Here is a 25,519-nt window from a genome sequence, read left to right on the forward strand (position 1 = left end):
CATCAAGTTAAAGAATTACTCTTGAAGAACAGGTTACAGATATCAATATATCTCTTGAGGGCGGAACCATCCGGGTTCACCCTATATGCCAAGTCACTAAACTTGGTCATATCACTCATGTCACATCAATACCTTTTTCCAACACCACACACACTCACACTTGGTTTATGTGGAAACAACTGAACGTAGTTGAAGAAGGATTACCCAACTGTCCTTGACCGTGGACACAACTATTCGAATAGTTTAAACTCTGCAGAGGTAGTACGCTGGACCCACGTGGTCCACGAAACTTTCGTGTCATCCACAACTCGCGGTATATCACATACCAGAGGTAAGTACCCGATCAATGCCTTTCCACCAACGATACTAGACAAAGAGGTCCACTCGATTGGTACCTAGCCCACATGTTGTACGTCTTACGAGCACCAACTTTGGACCGTACCAACCATGCGGGGACCAATGGTGTGACTGGAACTCATAAAAATGGCATAGTCGTCCTACCTTGCACGACCCCATCACGAGAGTGACCACACATCACTCCCGCCACTAGTAGTGTAGCTCTTTGCTAACACTGACCAGAGTAATTAACATAGCCCCGTCCCACGAGGGGTAACGTGGTTGTACTGTTAAGGTTGGGACGGTCGACACTTCATAAATCTAATCCCATTTTGGAAACCATACTCACACAAATACTGGGTGCATCACTTCACCAAAAGTGACCACCTATCTCATCATCACCCTCGGGCATTAGTGGCACCCGACGGGGTTTTATTAAACTCTTCCTTTATGTCAACAACATGCTCATGATAATACTACTTCTATCTTTACTTGTAAACATTGTATTAGCAGGACCCTCAAGGGGTAGAGTCATGCTCAATGCATGTGCTCCAGGGGAGCCTTCTGTAAAATCATATGAAATGATTACCGACACTTATGATCATATGCAACGGGAATACTTGCTATCTTAACATGCAAAGTAACATATGCTCAGTCATGGTCAAAGGGCTACATGCCTTGCTCATGTAAGCCCTTGGGGTCTTCGATGGCTTCGCTCCAACTCCGAATACTCCCTCTACCCGTCAACTATCGTGAGAAACAATTACAGTAAGCCACACACCAAGCAAAAACAAAAGTGTCCTATAAATAGAAGTTTTATTTTTCTTGGACCTCTCTCGTCATAAGAAAAATACTTGAAGCTTTCCATAGGATATTTGAATCATCAAGGATTTTTGAATGGATGGAAAGAGGAATAGGTGATTATTGAAGAAGCTTACAGAAATCTTTCTCTTAAAAATGAGTGGAAGCACTCAATAAACAGAGCATGATTTTAGAAATATTTAGGAAGTAGTTTCACTTGATTTGGAGTTGAGAAGAATATTCTTGGAGTTTTCTAATATGGAATAAATAGAAATAGGGAGCTATTTATTTATTGGACCAGAAGTAATTCACACAAAAATGTTGACCAAGGCTTCAAAAATAGGGCATGATTATAGAAGGTCCTAGGAATAGGAATCACTCCATTTGGAGTTGATTTGGAACCTATAGGAATTTTGAAAGGTGGGACATTTTATATCCAGATTTCGATTTGAGTAATAACACAACAGAAAATCTTCTTGGAAAAATGTGCAAAGCACATGTGTGGATAGAGCTTGAATTTATGAACCTCTAGAAATTTGAATCAAATAAATTGGAGTCAGAATGAATTTATAATGGAATTTATAAGTTATGTGTAAAAATGAAAAAGAGAAAAGGCTCAGCCTCTGGGGGTTATCCTGACCCCAGCGCGTCAAATAGGCCTTCGGGCCGGCCCAGCTATTCGCACACGCCAGCACCAGAGGCCACACAGGAGGCGTATCCTCAGAGGGTGTTTTCCGCAGTGGGAGGCGCAAATCCACCGGGGGCGCCTCCAGCAAAGCCGGGCCTGATCGGTGGGTGGCTTACATGCGGCCCCCACCTGTTGGGTCTCTATTCGTCCTCCCGTCCGTGCAGGGAGGGCAGAGGAAGGAGATGCCCCCAGCGCCGGCCCAGCGCCTTCGGCCATCTCCGACCAAGGCGAGAGCACCGGCTGGCACGGGGGAGTTAGCCGCACCCGTTCCCCTGCTCGGCACCTGCAGTGGAGGGCTGCAAGGGCGATGGCGACGAGGCTATGGGGAGGCTGTCGGCCCTCTCTGGTGTCGGCACCAGGGGCGAAGGCAGGGAGCTGGAGGTGCTCGACAGGGCGAAACGAGGCGAGGGGAGGCCCTAGGCATGCCAGCCCGAGCGGAGGTCGGAGCTCTACCCCGTGGCCATGGGGAGAAGAGGGAGCCCGAGAGCAGAGGAGGCACGAGGGGCTTCCTAGGAAGAGAGGAGGAGGGTTTGAGGGAGCCAGAGATGCTCGGGAGTGAGGAGTTAAGGGAGGGAAGGCTGAGAGAGCTCGGGAGCTTCTGGAGCTCGCGTGGGCATGGGTGCCATACGTCCCACATGAGTCTTGGAAGCTAGCTTGCGTCGTGGAGGAAGTCAAAGGTGGAGCGGGGATGCTCTGGCGCTCTGGGGCATACTGCAGCTGCGGGACACGGGCTAAGAGACGAAGAAATGGTGCAGAGCACCATTTGTGCATGCACGCAGCATGGTCACCATGTCTACGCGTGACCAGGGTGACCGTTTGACACGTCAAAGATGTCCCTCGTGCAAGGCATGCTTGCCAGAGCTCACTGATGGAATTTGGAGGCAAGTGGATCAAGTTTGAATAGGTTTTCACTATGATTAAGTTTGTAGCAGCAAACTTAAGGCCAACAAAAGTGGTTTGCACTAAGAGTGGATTGAGGGTAAACTATGTCCAACACTCTTGTTCACAGAAGGACTACTAGTTTGCCAATTTTCAGCTCAGGGGAATGAGCCTAGCTAGCACTTGTAGTACAATCCTATATTTTAGCAAGAAATGAAGTTGTAGATGTCCTGCTCATTTTCTCCACATGAGCATGCATCTCTTGGTTTGAAATGAAGCATTGACACCCTAGAGAGGCTCTCGAAAGAATTGGGGGTATTAGCTTATGCAGAAGTATGGGAAGAGAGGTAAAACAGTGCTACCAAGGGTGGAAGTGAGAAGTAGTTACATAGGGTCCTTCTCCAATAATTGACAAGTGGCCATGGGGATGTTACTGGAGGTAAAATGTAACTATGTGAGGCTGTGGTAGAAAGTTGAGCTCAAGGGTAAAATTGGAAGGTGTGAAAGAAGCAAATTTAGTGAGTGCACACAAGGTGTTTGATCTGTGGTTAGGCCATCATATGAATTCTAATGGCTATGAAACATAACAGGATCAAATAATAGATAAAAATAAGATTGCACACCAAATTTGGGATTTGCTGGAGAAGTTTTCCAATGCCGACTTGGAAAACCCATGAAATGGGCAGAAATGGCTTTCTGCTTGCAACCCTATTTAAATCAACTCCCTCAAATCCAATATTTGGTGTAGGGGCATTATTTGAACATTAAGGCATGCACACAAAAGTTTGAGGTTAATTGGAGAAACTTTATAATGTAAAGTTTACCAAAGTCAGAAATCAACAAAGAGGGTTTTGAGGGTCTTAGGACAAGTTCTTCTATTCTCCTTGATGCACCACTTGGTGTGGATGCATTATTGGAACATTAGAACATGTCCACCAAATTTGCGAACAATTGGAGACACTTCACAATGTAGAGTTTCTCAAGTTTGAATCTAGACAGATAGGGTTTTTGAATAATTAGGGGAGCCAAATCAACTTGGATTGAGTTGAAACTTGGCAAGATCATCAAGCATATCATAGGTGACATGCTGGAAATTTACTGGAATTTATGGAGAATATTTCTAATACAAATATTCCAAAAGCTTGAAATAGGCCGAAATGGTTTTGGAGGGGTTTGCCCAATATCTTGAACATGACCATGTGTTGAAACTCATATATATGGAATAAATATATCCACTGAGTTTCCCTAAATTTTCTTAAATATTCTGAAAGCAATAAAAATAACTTTCCTTCATAAGAGATCATTTCTGGCCTCACGAAAAGGCATTTAAATAAACTAATAAAATGACTTTTAAAATAATAATATTGTGGTTTTTGGAAGACATTTTTATAATAGGTTTTAAATAAAATAATTGATGCAAAATAAATTCCTTAATTTGAGGTCTTGTAGTACAAGTCTCATCTCACGGGTTTGAAGTTTGATTCAAAGAATGCTTTTTGGTGAAAATAATATTTGGTAAAAATATATATTTGTCCTAAACACATGGCATGATTATTAGGTAGGAGAACATGGCATGAGCAGGTGAGATGGAGGGTGGCAAGAATTATTGGGGGAGCAATCAGATGCATTCAAGCAAGCACGCAAACAATAGTCACTCCAAGCATCACAAGCATTCACAAAAAAATTTAATTGGTCCTAATATTTGAAATATGTTAATTAGTCAGGAAGGCCAAAAATTGGGTGTGACAGATCTTACCCCCTTATGAAAATCTCGTCCCCGAGATTTGTTAAGGCGAAAACAAGGGTCTGCTCGTTCTATGCTGCAGGACTCACTAGCAGCAATAATCCAAATACGCGGTCCGGCGGGGTCACCTCAAGAGAGCCACTTATTGGTGCATCGGCGTTCTACGAGGATGTTGGAGAAAGGGAAAATTGTCATACCTGGTTGCTAGTCGTACCTGTTGCTCGATACTTACTCCGGCTGACAAGTGGGCCGAGGGTCCTCCGTCAGCCTCTTCTTCTTCCTTTGATTCTTCTTTCCTAGGTGATTCCCGTGTGCTGCCTCCACTTGCGCTGTCTAGGCTGTACGGTGTCCGGGGCCACCCTACGGTGGTGTGTGGTGAGCCATCTGCCGGCGCAGCGAGCACTGACCTCACGGGCCTTGGTATGTCGGCACTGCTCTAGGATTCCCAGGGAGCACCGACGGCCGAGCGGCCAACGAGGCTGGTGGCCTGGCTAGTGGTCCTCCGAGCCTGACTATAAATTGTTCAGGTAGTCCTTCTCGTTCTCTCACCCGGCCTCGCTACTTGCTGTTGCTCCGGTTCTCTTCTTCTTCTCCCTGCAGGTGCTCGAGGAGGGATGCCAATGGAGGACGAGACCCCGGGATGGCTCATCATCTTCTTGTCCGGGATGGTGGCGTTGCTGGTTGGAGTCTCGACGCTGTACTACGCGATCGTCCATGATGATCGCTATGATGCTGCCTCCCGCACGATGGCCCTTCCTGGCGGTAGGGTCCATGACGATTAGGCGCCTGCTTGGCGCACGTGTGGTGTTAGTGTGCTAGTGGTGTCCGTGCGGTCTCTTCTCACAAGGAACCGAGGTGTGCCATAGTGGCAAGTGGTTAGGCGTTTATGTGGCGTGTGGCCACGAACGTAGTCGTGGTCCGGGTGGAGGTTGCTCCCGGTGTGTCTATCCGTGCTGGTCTTACTGTCTCGCATGTTGTGGTCGTTGTAGTCGATGTTGGAGTGGCAATAAAATGTGTCGTTCTTCTGTGTCGTCGAGGCTCCTTGATCATGTGGATGCTTTGACATGCTCGCGGAGACTGTCTTGGGTTGTCGGAGGATTGTAGTCTGCGATGTCTGTGGCTCATCTAAACAGCACTAAGGCTCTCGTCCTCTCACTGGGTGAATAAGTGTGTCATCAGTGAGGATGACCACATACTTTCCCCAAGCAAGACATAAGCACATTGCTCAAGAGTGAGGTGAGGGAAACAGGGACTTGCTATGGGCGGGTATTGGCCATACTCCAACGACTTAGAGTCGTTCTTTATGGTCGTAATCCGACCACCTTATGGCTGGGTGAAGCTTTATGGTCTCAAGGAACTTAGGATGTGGGTGAACAGTCATCATCTTACCTCTGAGCACATTCCTTAAATGCCAGCAGTTCGACCGCTAACTTGGGACGACATCACCTCATCTCATCAAAGATACCATGCCACACGGTCAACTCCACACCGCTCATGCTAGCCAACTCCGGGTTAGGAAAGAACTAACCCAAATGCTACAAGTATGGTGTAGCCCCAAATGCACATGCATTACTATGCAAGAACCTCGGGGAGGTATATAAGCTGCTATGGTTGCACTGGGATGCTACAATCCAATGTCCAGCTAGATCCTACAACGGACAGGGTACTGCATTCTATATTAAGGAAACACATAGTATGCCAATCCAATATTTTATTCCTTCCTATTAATCCGATCAAGTGATCCATCAATTCGATCAATCATTACTGCAGCTATCACTCCTACAAATCCAACATTGATGAGGTTCTACATAATCTCTAGAGTCCTCATAATTCACATATTACTACAAGGGTTACGACATAGTATGTCCACCTACTTCAGTAATCATGGCCATCTAATCTCCAAGGCCAGTCCACATAGGTTCGTAAACCAATCTGACAACTCCGAGTACACGCACTCTATATCCACCGAGAAACATGGTATCATGATCGAGATTATCGGGCTAAATCGAATTTACTCCGAACCATGTGGTCCCTGTCATCCTCGATACTCCATTAAGATTACCTATTTAAATCCAAGAATCAAATCCAATAAGAAGTCTACTTTTTACTCCAAGCCATTATGGTAAAGGCATCAAATCATGCCAACTACTTGCTAAAGGCATGTATACCACCAAAATATTGTTGATCGCGATAATGATCGTCCTACTAAATCCAATCTTACTCCAAAGATATGTATGTTATGATACCATATCAATTCGTTCCACCAAGATAGCCTAGCTATATCCTCAAGACACATATCATGATCACCACGACAGTCTTTAGTCTATACCCTTATATCTGAGATCGGCCCTTCTTATGGCATTAGGGTTATGGTGCTAGCTTAAGATTGAAGGACACTTGTTCACTGCGAGCACTCGTTCCATAAGGAACCCGGTGCTAAGCGGGGTTCATTGGGGACCTACAGGTGTTCTGGCAAGTTCGTGTACTAGATACGCAACCAGAATACTTCAGCCGAAAAGGCTTTGGAAAGTTAGTCTGGTCTATCGAGGCTCTCCCAATCTTGAGAGGAAGAATCACTACTACGGTTACGTGCGGTTAAGCATAGCATAGTCAGTGTCTTCAGTGTCAGTCGTCCTTTGAAGTGGATCCTTGGTGCATCTTGTCTTGCTTTCTTCAGTTGTCGGGAGGGGTGAGAGAGAGAGCACAAAGGGGGTGTCTAAGGGTTTTAGTGCAATCAAACAAGCGTTGAAAAGTCAACTTGAACAAGTGCCAAAATCATTTGCAGATCAAAATAATACAAGTGATATGACCACATGCTTGTTGCCTAAGCAAAAAGTGCAACTTATCTCAAAGCACAACAACAAAAACAAGCAACACACAACATGGTTCATCCGAACCATTTCACGGACTGGACTTCGCATAGGGGTTTACGACTCATCCTATCCTAGGTTCTTGGACTAGACAGTCGTGCTCGCTTTGTGCCTCGGGGAGGAGTCCGCTAAGTATTCTGGACCTTCTCATGGGGTTGTCATGTATCTTGTTGTCGCTTGCCGAAGCAATTCACTTGAGTTGTAAAGAACTCTTGTTGTCTTCTCGTCTGGGGAGTTGCTGACGAAGGTTGTTCTTCATGGCTGTCATTGACAGGATCTCCTTGTCTTCATGATCTTGTTAGTGTCTCCTTGTCTCCTGAGGCTTCGAGTGTCTCAAGTGGACATCTTCATGCACCGATATTTGCAAGACATGATAGAGTTCTGATCTGTCAATCATACTAATTGCGATATCGACACCTAGAGCGGGGGATGATGAGAACCGTTTTCCTGCTCACTAAGGTGAGGCGGACCAAATGGAGGGGTTCTCATCCACAGGTGGTGGTCGACCCAATCCTTATAATTGATAGGGTCACTCTATTAGTGATGCAGATCATGGTTTGCATATATGATGTCCAGATTATCGTCGGTGCAAGTGGCATCACTCTGGGAACATTGCCCAGGGTGTCACCATCTTCTAAGCCTTGATGTCCTTGTTCCTCATGGAGGTACTTCTGTGGGTGTCGTCTGGTCGCAGAGTTGTCTTCTCTGCCCTTCAGCACGGATGTTTTCTTGGAGAGGTTACTTCCTTCCAGGCTGCCCACAAGGATTTCAATTTATCTCGTGGTGAGAGGGCATAAGGTACTAGCGACCATTTGCAGTTTTGAAAAAGTAGACGAGGAGTGTCAAGAAAATAAGAGTGGAAGGCTAAAGTATAACCTTCACCTTCTTTGAAGATTTAGGAGCGTCGAGAAAATATATAGGTTTTGTAAGTATTTTGAAGGATGTGGAAAGCAGTTTTATCCTAACTAACGTCCGTGCTAACTAAGGCTTCCTACAGTCAGGATGGCTCTGATACCAGCTCTGCGGGGACCCCGACTTACGAGTCGAGACCGCCGTGCTCAGTGATCCCAGAGATAAATGCTCACCGAACACAGATACCGAATAAAAGAGTCTTACATCCATACATATCGTTCGATACAATAAATAACCATCTCAGTCGAGTCTTACATATATAGGCCCTAAAGGCCAACACTCCAAACTGAACCAATAGCAGAATTATTGGTTGTAAGTGTGAACCCATGCCATCAACCTTAACCTACAGGCATTCTGACTAGGAAGCGTCCTAGCTCGCAAGAACGTCACCGAGTTAATCTTCACCATATCCTCTTCTTTCATACCTGGTCAATGAAATAACTAGTGGCAAGCCAATGAGTACCTTGAATGTACTCGCAAACAGCCCATGATAAGAACAATGAAAGTGAAGCATAACAATATCATGCATCTTCGGTGTAACTCATCATGGTGGAAATGATCATGAATATGCCTGAAGTTAAAGAATTACTCTTGAAGAACAGGTTACAGATATCAATATATCTCTTGAGGGCGGAACCATCCGGGTTCACCCTATATGCCAAGTCACTAAACTTGGTCATATCACTCCTGTCACATCAATACCTTTTTCCAACACCACACACACTCACACTTGGTTTATGCGGAAACAACTGGACGTAGTGTAACCAGGATTACCCAACTATCCTTGACCGTGGACACGGCTATTCGAATAGTTTACACTCTGCAGAGGTAGTACGTTGGACCCACGAGATCCGGGAAACTTCTGTGTCATCCACGACTCGCGGTATATCACATACCCGAGGTAAGTACCCGATCAATGCCTTTCCACTAATGAAACTAGACAAAGAGGTTCACTCGATTGGTACCCAACCCCCATGTTGTACGTCTTACGAGAAGCAACTCTGGACTGTACCAACCATGCAGGGACCAACGGTGTGACTTGAACTCATAAAAATGGCATAGTCGTCCTACCCGGCACGACCCCATCACATCACTCCCGCCACTAATAATGTGGCTCTTTGCTAGCACCGACCAGAGTAATTAACATAGCCCCGTCCCACGAGGGGTAACGTGGTCGTACTAGTAAGGTTGGGACAGTCGACACTTCGTAAATCTAATCCCATTTCTGAAACCATACTCACACAATTACTGGGTGCATCACTTCACCAAAAGTGACCACCTATCTCATCATCACCCTCGGGCATTAGTGGCACAAGACGGGGTTTTATTAAACTCTTGCTTTATGTGAACAACATGCTCATGATAGTACTATTTCTATGTTTACTTGTCAACATGGTATTAGCAAGACCCTCAAGGGGTAGAGTCAAGCTCAATGCATGTGCTCCGGGGGACCCTTCGGTAAAATCATATCAAATGATTACCGACACTTATGATCACTAGTCGCCAACCCGTGCATTCGCACGGGCTAGTTTCGTAATTAATATATATGGAAAACCTCAGACCATTTATAACTTTTGAATCTTGTTTAGATCATAACACATGTGGAACACCTGATAATTTCAAATTCTACTAATTATACATTATAAGAGAACCGTTCATTTGATTTTGTAGTTTTTGTACATTTGCAGTGTCTCACACTGAAATCAATATAAAATTTAATATGTTTTGATTTTCTTTTCTATTTTGCGTCCATGGATTATGCAACATGTATAAAGAGTTGCATATGCAACTTTGATAATCGGTGCTATAATTTAAATTAGGTCAGTTTCTTTCCTTGATGATGTAAAGTTTGTATGGACAACCTTGTTCCTTCAATGATAGACTTGTGAGCAATTCTATTCTATATTGGTATGGAAATAGTTCTTATTCATGAAATCAGACTCATCGCAAGAGAATTCCTACCAAGAATTACATAGACTAAGATCATTAAATTATATATTGCGGTATCAAGTGGACCTATGTCATCTCGAAGATTCCAATTGGTTAGGAAATATACCATTGTAAAATATAAATTAATAAAGCAAATTTGAAAAACAAACAAACATATCGATGATAAAATACAATAACATTAGAGTGATACTTTATAAGAATGTTATCCTTCAAATATATGTATAGGCCAAGATTTATTAAGATTTTTTCTCAGATAAATGTATTTGTTATGAATGCAAATGATTTTTTGTATCTAAAGTAACTTCTACCTGTCTAGAAGATGGTAATTAATACTTGAACACAAAATATGTGTGCGTTGTAAACCCAAAAGGAGGTAGTATATCCAAACCGGCATACATTTCTTATGATAAATCTTCTATAAGGAGCTAGTTGACCCGAAATTGCTCTGCCAAATATTAAATGATATGAAAGCCTTTCTTTGCTGTGTAATTATATGAAGGCCTTATCCACAAGTAAAGCACATGTAGTTTCCTCACGAAAGTCCACTAAAGGAATAACTATTCTCCGTAATGGTGTGAAATAAATCATTTTAATTGCAAATTTGCAATGACATAAAATATTGAGTATTACTTTTAAACTATTATTTATTTCACACTGCTACCGTTGATGAACCTACGACCAATTCTAATTGAATGTGAATGCTTAACCCAAGGCATATTTAAATGAATGACCTGCGTAGCTAGCGCCCCGTGAATAAAAGGTCATAAAAATTTACATCAAATTTCATTGACACAAAACCAGTTCAGCCATATATCAAGAGAAGTCGCTATGAGCTAAAATATAAATATATCCCCATAAGTAAGTGGCTCTGTGAGCTAAAATATAAATATATCAAGAGAATAAGCGGCTATGAGATCAAATATAAATTCAGAAGTTTTGCTTATCTATGTGGATCTCTATTTTCGCTTCTATTATTTCCTTATCCATTCACCGGAAGATACCAGGTTATAGTATTTGGAACGAAAGACACGCCACACCTTAATCAATTTTTTGCTTTTAACAATACTTTAGTCATATAATCAACCACATAAATTTTGTGGAGAGCAAGAGAAAGTTATGATAGATAATGCTACCAAATTTCAGAAAATAACAGCCAAACACACCATAAGAATATTATATTCTAAATCGCCATGAGGTCTGTATGAAGTAAGATGTTCGCTAACTTCATCTATTTAAAACTATAGACACATTGTTACATATATAATGAGGAGGAGATACTAACTCTCGTGAGTATCAACCATATATATAAATGGACATGGACATGTCATCACCACACTAAATTGTGTTGAGGTTGCCACTGTTTTTATGCTAAGATGTCATCATTGCTGGCAGGAGAGTTCTTTGTGAGCGTTTCACATTTCAAACTTCTGATATTGGTACATATACAAGGAGAAGCAGATATTAACTGTACTGAAATGAGTTTTTGTGATATCTAGCATTTCTCATGGAAGACTATTATGAGTTTCCTTATTAGATCATGCTGATTCAGACAAAATAATACTATGAAAACCCGATTAACTATAGAACCGAGTGAATAAAAACATTTGTAAATGATCAGCTATAGCGGAGCTATAGCGGGCTATAGCGGCATATTTGTACATGATACCATTTAGCGGCACCTTGCTGAAAAGTCTATAGCGAGGCTATAGCGGGGCTATAGCGGGCTATTTAAAACTATGTTGGACATCATCATGATTAGAAGCAGAATAGACAATCATTAAGAAACGTCAAGATTAAATTGTAAGAAGATTCACATGTATTCGTACCTTCACTGGGCGACATTGTTGTGTACTGGCATATGCCTTTCACATGAGATAAGAAGCAGCAGAGAAGTTCTTATTTTTATAGAAGCAACAGGGAGGTTGATGCTAACTCCGGGCCACCCATGCTCTATGGTACACAATCCATCCAGTCAGGTGGTTCATCATTCTTCACAAGGATTCTTCACTAACCTGACATAGTCAATGATGTCATAATAAGTTTATGAATATTTGGCAGTGTGATGCCCAAAGAAAAATCTTCTCAATTTTGGACTGGCTATTCTGCTAGCTATTCCGTTCTTGGCTCTGTATCACATGATCTGAATATATTGGACACGATGAACATCCAGTCGATGCCTGGTGATATATCCTTCAACCACCTACAGCTGGGCGTCTCACCAAAGAACTGATTATCGTTCATCAAATTCAAGGCCAAGACACAACCCGAACAGTCCTCGCAGCAAAGCAATCATACATATTTTAAACCTAAGGGTGGAGAGATTGTAATATTATGAAAGATGCATGCATAGAACATCAGAACTCATATATTATGTGGAGAAAAGAAATCTGAGAAAGGAACCCTGAAAAAAGGACCAAAATCATTGACATTTTATTATGAATAGACATGAGAAACAGAAATCAGATCCAAGTATAATAGGATGAAAACGAATTGATCTAGATAATGCTTGCTTTTGACAGTTCCATCTCCACGTGATGCAAGAAGAAACATTAGTAAATCTGGACGTGGCGACCTAATATGGAGAGAGCCATGGAGTTATATGCACAAATTTGCAGCAGAACACATGAGAAAGATGAGGTCACGAGAGAGCATAGATGATTGACTTGGCATGGCAGTTTGTAAGATCTAACCTGAGGGTCTTTGCAACTGATGCTCCTTTCCTGTCCTGAGGATGATTGTGTCTAGGCATGTAACAATGGAGGAGTGCTGGTAGAAGGCGTCATGCCATGGTATAGGTTTCTGAGATCGCCGCCATGGTATAGGCTTCTGAGATCGCTGCTTGAGAGCTATAGACGATGAAGAACTGCCATCATATAGGTAGAGAAGACGGTCACCGCCAAGGATGGCTCGGCTTTTGAGATCGTGATTCTTTTTTTCCTTTGCTGACCTAGAAAATTGAGGAAGGAGAGTCGTGAGATATGGGATGTGAGATATTTGTTTTTTGACAGCATGAGTCGTGATAGATTAGGAGAAGTAGTGTGATGGATGTGGTAATTTTTAGGCAGTTATTATATTTTCAAAAGATCTAACGTAATAACTGGTATAGCTATAGATTGAGATATATTTTTCCTTTTCTTTTTTAGTGCTGACAAATTTTGTTTCCTTAGGATTTTAAGGTTGGATCTACACCGTAATAATTCGGTCCCACGCTAGATGAACGGCTCGTAAAATCTAATTTACATGGGAATTTTTAGGGAGTCTAGAATTAGTATAGGTATAGATATGCACTCGGAATACTTGTTATCTTAACCTGCAAAGTAACATATGCTTAGTCATGGTCAAAGGGCTACTTGCCTTGCTCAGTAAGTCCCGGGGTCTTCGAGGTCTTCCGCTCCAACTCCGAATACTCCGTCTACCCGTCAACTATCATGAGAAACAATTATAGTAAGCCACAGAGCAAGCAAAAACAAAAGTGTCCTATAAATAGAAGTTTTATTTCTCTTGGACCTCTCTGGTCATAAGAAAAGTACCTGAAGCTTTCCATAGGAGATTTGAATCATCAAGGATTTTTGAATGGATGGAAAGAGGCATAGGTGATTATTGAAGAAGCTTACAGAAATCTTTCTCTTAGAAATGAGTGGAAGCACTCAATAAAAGAGCATGATTTTAGAAATATTTAGGAAGTAGTTTCACTGGATTTCGAGTTGAGAAGAATATTCTAGGAGTTTTCTAATATGGAATAAATTGCAATAGGAAGCTATTTATTTATTGGACCAGAAGTAAGTCACACAACAATGTTGACCAAGGCTTCAAAAATAGGGCAAGATCTTAGAAGGCCCTAGGAATTGGAATCACTCCATTTGGAGTTAATTTGGAACCTATAGGGATTTTGAAAGGTGGGACATTTTATATCCAGATTTCGATTTGAGTAATAACACAACAGAAAATCTTCCTGGAAAAATGTGCAAAGCACATGCGTGACTTGAATTTATGAACCTGTAGAAATTTGAATCAAATAAATTGGAGTGAGAATGAATCTATAATGGAATTTATAAGTTATGAGTATAAATGAAAAAGAGAAAAGGCTCAGCCTCTGGGGGTTACCTGCCCCCAGGGCGTCAAATAGGCCTTCGGGCCGGCCTAGCTATTCGCACACGCCAGCACGAGAGGCCACACATGAGGCGTATCCTCAGAGGGCGTTTTCCGCAGTGGGAGGCGCAAATCCACCGGGGGCGCCTCCAGCAAAGCCGCGCCTGATCGATGGGTGGCTTACATGCAGCCCCCACCTGTCGGGTCTCTCTTCGTCCTCCCGTCCGCACAGGGAGGGCAGAGGAAGGAGATGCCCCTAGTGCTGGTCCGGCGCCTCCGGCCATCTCCGGCCAAGGCGAGAGCACCTGCGGGCTCGGGGGAGTTAGTCGTACCCGTTCCCCTGCTCGGCACCTGCAGGGGAGGGCTGGAAGGGCGCCGATGACGAGGCTGTGGGGAGGCCGTCGGCCCTTTCTGGTGTCGGCACCAGGGGTGAAGGGAGGGAGCTGGAGGTGCTGGGGAGGAGCTGCGGTGGCCTGGGGGGTCTCCGGCAGGGCGGAAGGAGGCGAGGGGAGACCCTGGGCATGCCAGCCCGAGCGGAGGCTGGAGCTCTACCCCATGGCCATGGGGTGAGGAGGGAGCCCGAGAGGAGAGGAGGCACGAGGGGCTTCCTAGGAAGAGAGGAGGAGGGTTTGAGGGAGCCAGAGATGCTCGGGAGTGAGGAGTTAAGGGAGGGGAAGGCCGAGAGAGCTCGGAAGCTCCTCGAGCTCGCGTGGGCATGGGTACCACACATCCCAGAGGAGTCTTGGAAGCTAGCTTGTGTCGTGGAGGGAGTCAAAGGTGGAGCGGGGATGCTCTCGTGCTCTGGGCATACTGCAGCTGCGGGACACGAGCTAGGAGACGAAGAAATGGTGTAGACCACCATTAGTGCATGCAGGCAGCATGGTCACCATAGCTACACGTATCCAGGGTGACCTTTTGACCCGTCAAAGATGTCCCTCGTGCAAGGCATGCTTGCCAGAGGTCACTGATCAAATTTGGAGCCAAGTGGATCAAGTTTGAATAGGTTTTGACTATGACTAAGTTTGCAGCAGCAAACTTAAGGCCAACAAAATTGGTTTACACTAAGAGTGGATTGAGGGTAAACCATGTCCAGCACTCTTGTTCATAGAAGGACTACTAGTCTGCCAATTTTCAGCTCAGGGTAATGAGCCTAGCTAGCACTTGTAGTACATTCCAATATTTTAGCCGGAAATGAAGTTTTAGATGTGCTGCTCATTTTCTCCACATGAGCATGCCATCTCTTGATTTGAAATGAAGCATTGACACCCTAGAGAGGCTCAGGAAAGAATTGGGGGTATTAGGTTAAGTAGAAATATGGGAAGAGAGGTAAAACAGTGCTGCCAAGGGTGAAAATGAGAAGTAGTTACATAGGGTCCTTCTCCAATAATTGACCAGTGGCCATGGGGATGTTACTCGAGGTAAAATGTAACTATGTGAGGCTGTGGTAGAAAGTTGACCTTAAGGGTAAAAGTGGAAGGTGTGAAAGAAGCCAATTTAGTGAGTGCACACAAGGTGTTTGATATGTGGTTAGGCCATAAGATGAAGTCCAATGGCTATGAAACTTAACAAGATCAAATAATAGATGAAAATAAGATTGCACACCAAATTTGGGATTTGTTGGAGAATTTTTCCAATGCAGACTTGGAAAACCCATGTAATGGGCAGAAATGGGTTTCTGCTTGCAACCCTATTCAAATCAATTACCTCAAATGCAATATTTGGTGTAGGGGCATTATTTGAACATTAAGGGTGTGTTTGGTTTGAGGGATAGCCTAGGGTGGCTGTGGGTATCCCCAACCAGGTGGGTGGGGATAACCCTTTTTTTGTTTGGTTGGGAGGGTGGGGTTATCCCATGTTTTGTTTGGTTGAAAGGATGAAAAGTGGCTGATGATAGCCATTGAAGTGTTTGGTTCAACGGATAAGAAGGGTTGTGGTCACCTTTTTTACCTGAGGTGAGATTACCCTCATAATTTCCATTTTTTCAATGAAATGAAGGAGAATATAATATGTACAATCATAATTTCGAAAATCTCAACATTTTCATAGTAGAAAATTTAAACTTCCATCACACATAATAGTTCAACATTCCATACATAAGTCAAACATTCCATACATAAGTTAACTGCAAAGAGCTCATACTACAACCCATTGTTAGTCTTGGTTCTCAAAAGAGCTACTACATACAACCATAGTTATAGTTTTGGTTGCATCAAAAGTACAAGGCAGTCATCAGTTCAACACATCCTTATGCTTCTGGAAAGGTATTCTTAACATACCTAGAAACCCAAACCTTCTTTTGATCCTCTTCCAACACCTTGAATGCCATAGCAACACGAGGATTGTCAACCAAATATGCATGGTAATGAGCAAGGTAATCCAAACTGAACCCAGGGAGTACTTTCATGCTCTCCCAAAGACCATCTATGGCATTCTTCTCGGTGTTAGTACTCTTCTCTATGGTAATAGCAATTCTTTCACTAGATGCAAGTATGGTGGCATGCAACCTGTCTTCCGCACAAGGATTTGGTTTGGCTTTCTTTGGTTTGGGACCGTATGAACCAGCATTGGTTGATTGTTCAACCTCTTCATGTGGGGCTTCATGTGGGGCAGTGTGTGTCTTGGAAGTCTCTTCTTCAATATCAACCACTTCTGTAGCAAGAGCGTCACTTGAGCCTTTTGCATATTGCCCTGTAACCATGCTCCCTCCAGCTATGTTCATCATCTCCTTATAATGAATAATAGGCTTCTTAAGGTATTGTTCGTCCTCTGGATGAGCCTTGTAGAAACAAAATAATAATCTCAGCAAGTATTTGATGTAAAATACTAATTTCAGCAAGTATTTGATGTAAAATACTAATTTCAGCAAGTATTTGATGTAAAATACTAATTTCAGCAAGTACTCATTACGAGAAAAATAGTTACCTTAACAAGATTTGTGTAATGCTCATGATCAAGAACAATCATAGATTGTTCCTCATCCCATAGTGCACCACTCAAGTCCTTGAGTTTCATTATTTTCTGCAGTTTCCTCCTCCATGTCCTGTTATGATTTTTGATTTGATCTCTATTCAAGCTAAGTTGGGAATGCTCATTCAAAGCACTCGCACAAGCATTGAACTGTGATTGTTTGAATGCAGTACTTGTTCTATTGCCACTAGACACCAGATCACTTAGCCATGTTAGCATGAACTTGGACATGGTTGGTGTCCATGAAACTTGCTTAGCCATTACCTACAATTTTCAGCAAGTGTTTGGGCATTGAGAAAGTAATTTCAGCAAGTATTTGGACATAATGAAGTAATTTCAGCAAGTATTTGGACATAATGAAATAATTTCAGCAAGTAGTTGGACAAAATGAAGTAATATCAGCAAGTATTTGGACAAAATGAAGTAATCTCAGCAATTTAAATAGTCACTACAAATATGTTTCAGCACACAGAATCGTTGAACAAATACAATCTCAGAAAATATTATATCCTTACAAATAAGTTTCAGCACACAGAATCGTTGAACAAATACAATTACAAAAAATATTATAGTACATATTTTGACCTTGCATATGGTTTTTTCTGTCTTCCCATATTTGATCAGCAAGTCCTTGCCTAAAATTAGCCATGTATGCATGTTCATGTGCTTGACCACTTGATGATGAAGCATGAGTAATATTTGGAACCCATTCATCCTCGGGTATGATATATTCATCTATCCCGTCATTTATAACCCAATTGTGAATAATACAACAAGCCATAACAATGTCAACTTGTGTTGGATAGAGAAAGAATGGGGTGGCATCATCAAGTATCTTGAATCTTCTCTTGAATGACCCAAATGCATGTTCTACGGTCACACGAAGAGAAGAATGCCTAAGGTTGAACAGCTCCCTCTCATTTTGCACAGGATTGTTTCCCCACTCATTCAAGTGGTACCTCACGCCACGAAAAGGAGGCAAAAAACCCCATTTGGCTCCATATCCAGCATCAACTAGATAAAATTTCCCTAAATAAGGAACATTTGGATTACTTGGTTATATGATGAATACCCCATTGATATGACATATGTATGTAGTTTATCTATTACCTTGTGGGACACGTAGACCATTTGCACGTTCTAAAGCATCACGTAAAACTAGAGCATCATGTGTTGTCCCCTCCCATCCGGCCAACACATGTGCGAATCGAAGATCAAAATCTACATCCGCCATCACATTTTGAGTTGCATAAGGCTTTCTACCACGAATAGAAGCCTCCATTTCCGGTGTAACGGAGGCTTGCACATGTGTACCATAAATAGCTCCAATACAATCCTATTTTAAGAAAACAAAAACAAAAAAATTAGGATCTAAACAAATTCCTGCCTACAATGACAAAGTGTAGTTGTCATTTGGTCTAATACCTTAAAGTATGGATCCCATCGATAGTTTCCTTCTATTTTGGTTTGGGTCTCCAATGAAGGATTTCTAATAAGGTCATCTCTAAGCTCACCAATAGCATGGAGAACCCTTTGGAAGTAACGGCTCACGACTTCACCGGATCTACCAAAATTGGCACAAATAACCCTATTTCTAATGTTGTGCCCAACAGTGTGCAAGAACATTGCTACTTGTTGCTCAATAGACAAGTGTATTGTGTCCTTTAGCAACTTGCGATCCCTAAAGAGTTGACAAAACCTAAAGAAAGGTTCTCTTCGAAGCCTAAGCATGTTCACGCTAGTTGTGTCATTCTTCCATATTTTGTTGTCAAAATACTCTCTTCTCATCCTATCTCTCTCATCAATTGGGGCATATGTAATTGCTTCTCTTCTTTTTCATTTTCTTGATTGAACAACCAATGTTATCATGTTGATAAACCATTGTGCTGCAGCCGCATAAATTAACATCTTTATCTTTCTGCTATAATATGCAGTATATGATTTTTTCCAAAATATATACTTGCAACCAAAACTAACATTTTTTTCCACTGTGAACCAAAACTAACGTCTGACTGTAGTTGTGGTGCTGCTGCTAGATCTCCTCGTGATTGGCTTCAAGTTTCTTGCACCAAAAAAATCATCCATCAGTAAAATACACAAGCACATCCATCAGCCGCAGCCGTGCAGTTGACCGCACCTGGATCCAGCCGCGCATGGCTGGGATCCTGCGTGCTGGTCAGCTGGCCTGAACCAGCCACGGGGCCTGGCCTCATGCGCGCTGGCTGGCCTCCTGCGTGCTGGCTGGCCTGGTCTCCTGCGCGCTGGCTGGCCTGGAACCAGCCGCGGGGGCTGGGATCCTGCCGCGCGTGACCCAGCTGGCCCGGCCTCCTGCCGCGCTGGTCGTCTGGGCTCCTGCCACGCTGGTCGTCTGGCCAAGCTGCCTTCGCACCATGCCGCCCCGTTCTGGGATCCAGACGAAGCAGAGGAGAGAGGGAAGAAGTAGAGAAGGAACTCACCTGTAGAACCGCACCGTCCCTAGGATCCAATCGCTGGATGCGCCGCCACCGCGCAAGGAAAGAGAGGGGGAGCAATGGGGAAAGTGAGGGTTCCACGGGGTAAGCGGGAGCATATATGCCGAAAAAACGTTTCGCGCGTGAACAGACGAAGCTCGCGCGGGGTGGTTGCCGCCACCCGCTCGTTTCTCGCGGGTAACGCCATCCCAGTTTTTGAGGAATATTTTAGGTATCTGGCTGCCTCTATCCCTCTTTGCCCCAGAACCAAACGAGTGGAAACCACCGAAAAAAGGGGCTATCCCTGTCCCTAAGAGGATATCCCTCAAACCAAACACATCCTAAGGCATGCACAAAAAGTTTGAGGTTAATTGGAGAAACTTTATAATGTAGAGTTTACAAAAGTCAGAAATCAACAGAGAGGGTTTTGAGGGTCTTAGGACAAGTTCTTCTATTATCCTTGATGCACCACTTGGTGTGAATGCATTATTGGAACATTAGAACATGTCCACCAAATTTGAGCACAATTGGAGACACTTCACAATGTAGAGTTGCTCAAATTTGAATCTGGACAGATAGGGTTTCTGAATAATTAGGGGAGCCAAATCAACTTGGATTGAGTTGAAACTTGGCAAGATCATCAAGCTTATCATAGGTGACATGCTGGAATTTTACTGGAATTTATGGAGAAAATTTCTAATAGAAATATTTCAAAAGCTTGAAATAGGCAGGAATGGTTTTGGGGGGGTTTGCCCAATATTTTGAACATGACCATGTGTTGAAACTCATATATATGGAATGAATATATCCACTGAGTTTCCCTAAATTTTCTTAAATATTTTTAAAGCAATAAAAATAACTTTCCTTCATAAAAGACCATTTCTGGCCTCACAAAAAGGCATTTAAATAAAATAATAAAATAACTTGTAAAATAATAATATTGTGGTTTTTGGAAGACATTTTGATAATAGGTTTTTGGAAGGACTGGTAGTACAAGTCTGATCTGAGGGGTTTGAAAGTTTGATTTAAAGAATGCTTTTTGGTGAAAATAATATTTGAAAAAAATAGATATTTGTCCTAAACACATGGCATGATTATTAGGCAGGAGAACATGGGATGAGGAGGTGAGATGGAGGATGGCAAGAATTATTGGGGGAGCAATCACATGCATTCAAGCAAGCAGGCAAACAATAGTCACTCCAAGCATCACAAGCATTCACAAAAAAATTTAATTGGTCCTAATTTTTGAAATAAGTTAATTAGTTAGGAAGGCCAAAAACTGGGTGTGACAGACAATGAAAGCGTGCCAGCCAAAATTATTATCTCTGTTTTCAAAGCTTAAGCTCTGGCACCTCTGCAAATCAATGCTTCCCTCTACGAAGCGCATGTCTACTTATGTTCTTGTCGAGTCATCCTCCTCTTATAAAAGCACCAATTAGAGAGCACCTCTATCATTTTTATGATTTGCTTTTAACTGTGTTGAGTATGACTATGACTGGATCTTCTTTGCCAGGAATTACAATGTTTAGTCAGCCCTTGGTCTTTGAAGGTGCTCTTCATTTATGTTTTGCGGTCTCAGAAAGAGCTAGCGAGATACCATCTGTTCGTACTGCTTCATGTTGTTTTGATTGAAGTGTTGACATTTGAGGCTTATTATTATTTTCTCGCTAGCTGATTATGCCATTGATATGATTTTACCGTGAGACCTAGATGTCATTTGCTTATGTGGTTAGCTTGTGATCTTGCTGAAATTCTGTTTATGAGTTAGACATAGTTGCAACAACAAGATCAAACAAAGTTCGTCAAAGTTTTTCTTTTGTCTCTTTCAGTTTGTCAACTGAATTGCTTGAGGACAAGCAAGGCTTTAAGCTTGGGGGAGTTGATACGTCTCCATCGTATCTACTTTTCCGAACTCTTTTGCCCTTGTTTTGGACTCTAATTTGCATGATTTGAATGGAACTAACCCGGACTAACGATGTTTTCAGCAGAATTGCCATGGTGTTGTTTTTGTGCAGAAATAAAAGTTCTCGGAATGACCTAAAAATTTACGGAGATTTTTTTTGGAATTAATGAAAAATACCTGCGCAAAGATCCACCATAGGAGGTGAGCTAGTGGGCCACAAGCCCTGGTGGCGCGACAACCACCCCTGCGCCTGGCAGGCTTTTGGGGCCCACGAGGCTCCACCACCTCCTATCTCAGCTCTATATATTCCGTTTCGCCCGGAAAGAAACCAGGGAGAAGGATTCATCGCGTTTTACGATACGGAGGCGCCGCCACCTCCTGTTCTTCATCTGGAGGGCCGATCTGGAGTCCGTTCTCAGCTCCGGAGAGGGGAAATCGTCGCCATCGTCATCATCAACCTTCCTCCATCGCCAGGTCCATGATGCTCTTCACCATTCGTGAGTAATCTCATCGTAGGCTTGCTGGACGGTGATGGGTTGGATGAGATCTATCATGTAATCGAGTTAGTTTTGACGGGGATTAATCCCTAGTATCCACTATGTTTTGAGATTGATGTTGCTACTACTTTGCCATGCTTAATGCTTGTCACTAGGTCCCGGGTGCAATGATTTCAGATCTGAACCTACTATGTTGTCGCCAATATATGTGTGTTTTGGATCCTATCTTGCAAGTTGTAGTCACCTACTATGTGTTATGACCCGGCAACCCTGGAGTGACAATAGCCAGAACCACTCCCAGAGATGACCATAGTATAAGGAGTTCATGTATTCACCAAGTGTTAATGCATTGGTCCGGTTCTTTATTAAAAGGAGAACCATAATATCCCGTACTTTCCAGTAGGACCCCGCTGCCACGAGAGGGATGGACAATAAATGTCACGCAAGTTCTTTTCCCTAAGCACGTATGACTACATACGGAATACATGCCTACATTAGATTGACGAACGGGAGCTAGTTACATATCTCTCCGTGTTATAGCTGTTACATGTTGAATGACATCTGTCATACTCATCCATCACCGATCCACTGCCTATGAGTTTTTCCTACTGGTCCTTGTCATGTTACTTAGCTTCTACTGCTATCACTGCTGCTACTGTTACTCTGCTGCTAGTGCTATTACTTTGCTGCTCCTGTTGTTACTTTGCTGCTACTGGTTACTGTTGCTACTGCTACTTTCATACCACCTTGCTACTAATACTTTGCTGCAGACACTAAATCTTTCAGGTGTGGTTGAATTGACAACTCAACTTCTAATACTTGAGAATATTCTTTCGCTTCCCCTTGAGTCGAATCAATAAATTTGGGTTGAATACTCTACCCTCGAAAACTGTTGCGATCCCCTATTCTTGAGGGTTATCACATACCCGAAGGAAATTCAAAGCAAATATTTTCAGTAGGTGCAGCAGGTTGAGGAGCAACTCTTTGTGTTTCCGTTCGAGGTGAAGATACCTCGAACAAGCCCCTAAAAGTATTAGTTTCCATAGTGACAAGTGACAATAAATTTCAGCACACTATATGAATGTTTCCTTACCAAGTTCCACTTACCAAAGGCGCTTCACTCCCCCGGCAACGGCGCCAGAAAAGATTCTTGATGACCCACAAGTATAGGGAATCTATCGTTGTCCTTTTGATAAGTAAGAGTGTCGAACCCAATGAGGAGCAGAAGGATCTGACAAGTGGTTTTCAGCAAGGTAATATCTGCAAGCACTGAAATTATCGGTAACAAGTAGTTGTGTGGTGAGATGATTCGTAGCAAGTAGCAAGTAACAAAAGTAACAATGGTGCAGCAAAGTGGCCCAATCCCTTTTCTAGCAAGGGACAAGCCTGGCAAACTCTTATAGGAGGTAAAACGCTCCAGAGGACACATGGGAATTTCTGTCAAGCTAGTTTTCATCATGTTCATATGATTCGCGTTCGTTACTGTGATAGTTTGATATGTGGGTAGACCGGCGATTGGGTACTGCCCTTACTTGGACAAGCATCCCACTTATGATTAACCCCTCTCGCAAGCATCCGCAACTACGAAAAAGAATTAAGACAAAGTCTAACCATAGCATTAAACTAGTGGATCCAAATTAGCCCCTTACGAAGCAACGCATAAAATAGGGTTTAAGCTTCTGTCACTCTAGCAACCCATCATCTACTTACTACTTCCCAATGCCTTCCTCTAGGCCCAGATAATGGTGAAGTGTTATGTAGTCGACGTTCACATAACACCACTAGAGGAAAAACAACATACAACACATCAAAATATCGAACAAATACAAAATTCACATGACTACTTATAGCATGACTTATCCCATGTCCTCAGGAACAAAAGTAACTACTCACAAAGCATAATCATATTCATGACCAGAGAGGTAAAGAGTAGCATCAATGATCTGAACATAAACTCTTCCACCAAGTAATCCAACTAGCATCAACTACAAAGAGTAATTAACACTACTAGCAACCTTACAAGTATCAATCGGAGTCGTGGGATGGAGATTGTTTACAACTGATGAACTAGGGTTTGGAGATGAGATGGTGCTGATGAATATATTGATGGTGATGAGTCCCCTCCGATGAGAGGAGTGTTGGTGATGACGATGGCGATGATTTCCCCCTCCGGGAGGGAAGTTTCCCCGGTAGGATTGTCCTGCCGGAGCTCTGGATTGGTTCTGCTCAAGTTCTGCCTCGTGGCGGCGGTGAATCCTCCGAAAAGCCTCCTCCTAATTTTTTCCGGACCAAAACCCTTCTAGTAGAAAAAGAGGGGGCCAGTGGGCCACCAGGGAGCTCACAACCCCCTAGGCGCGACCAGGGGGGTGGCCGCGCCTAGCAGGCTTGTGGCCACCTGCTGGTGCCCCTCTGGACTTCTTCGGCCCAGTATTTTTTATAAATCCCAAAAAAAATCCACGTTGATTTTCACGGCTTTTGGAGTTGCACAGAATAGGCATCTCAAACTTTCTCCTTTTTCAGGCCAGAATTCCAGCTACCGGTATTCTCCCTCTTCATGTAAACCTTACAAAATAAGAGAGAAAAGGCATAAGTATTGTACCGTGAAGTGAAATAACAGCCCAAAAAGCGATACATATCAACATGAAAGCATGATGCAAAATGGACGTATCAATGACGTGCACATAGCGATAAGTGGCGAGAGCGTGTGTGTAGAAGTACACCCCTCCACGGTTATGATCTATTCGAATAGCCGCGTCCGTGGATATGGACTACGTGGAGACATATGTTGTTCATAGATAACTTTAATGGCTACTCATAAAAGTATCAAGATAAGCGTGAGTATCATGTATGGCATTTCCGTAGGGAGACGGAAAGGAGTTCATGATAGTGTATTGTTGTGGTGGTAATGGACTTGTGTACGACTTATCAAAGTTGTTAAAACTATTTAAAATTGTAGTTTAGTCTAGCCAAGAGTCAAAGCTGGCTTGCTGCATGAAACACCACAACCCCCTTTATTGATACCTGAGCATGAGTAGATAGATCTGTTCTAAAGTCTTGCTGAGTACTCTTGTACTCATGTTTGCTTAATAATTCTTTCAGAGGATACCCACGAGCCAACATGTGGGCTCTTTCTAAACATCGATGATGACGAGTTGCTGGTATCCCAGCTACGACCTGGCCCCTTTCAGAAAGGATATGTAGATAGTCAAGCTTTGTGCCTTTTCCTTTCAACTATCTGTACTGAGACAACTTTTATGCTTCCGTTGGTTTGTATAACTCTGTTTGCATGACTTGGAGTGTCGGGTCGTGTGAACCCTCCATGTATTAACATATTATGCAAGACTCTTCCGAGTCTTCTAAATAAATGTTGTGTTGTTGCATGGTTATGTTGTAATGCCATTGTTGTATCTATGCATATCGAGTATGTCATGCG

The sequence above is a fragment of the Hordeum vulgare genome, chromosome 6H, assembly GCF_904849725.1.
Source record: "Hordeum vulgare subsp. vulgare chromosome 6H, MorexV3_pseudomolecules_assembly, whole genome shotgun sequence".
Taxonomy (NCBI): Eukaryota; Viridiplantae; Streptophyta; class Magnoliopsida; order Poales; family Poaceae; genus Hordeum; species Hordeum vulgare.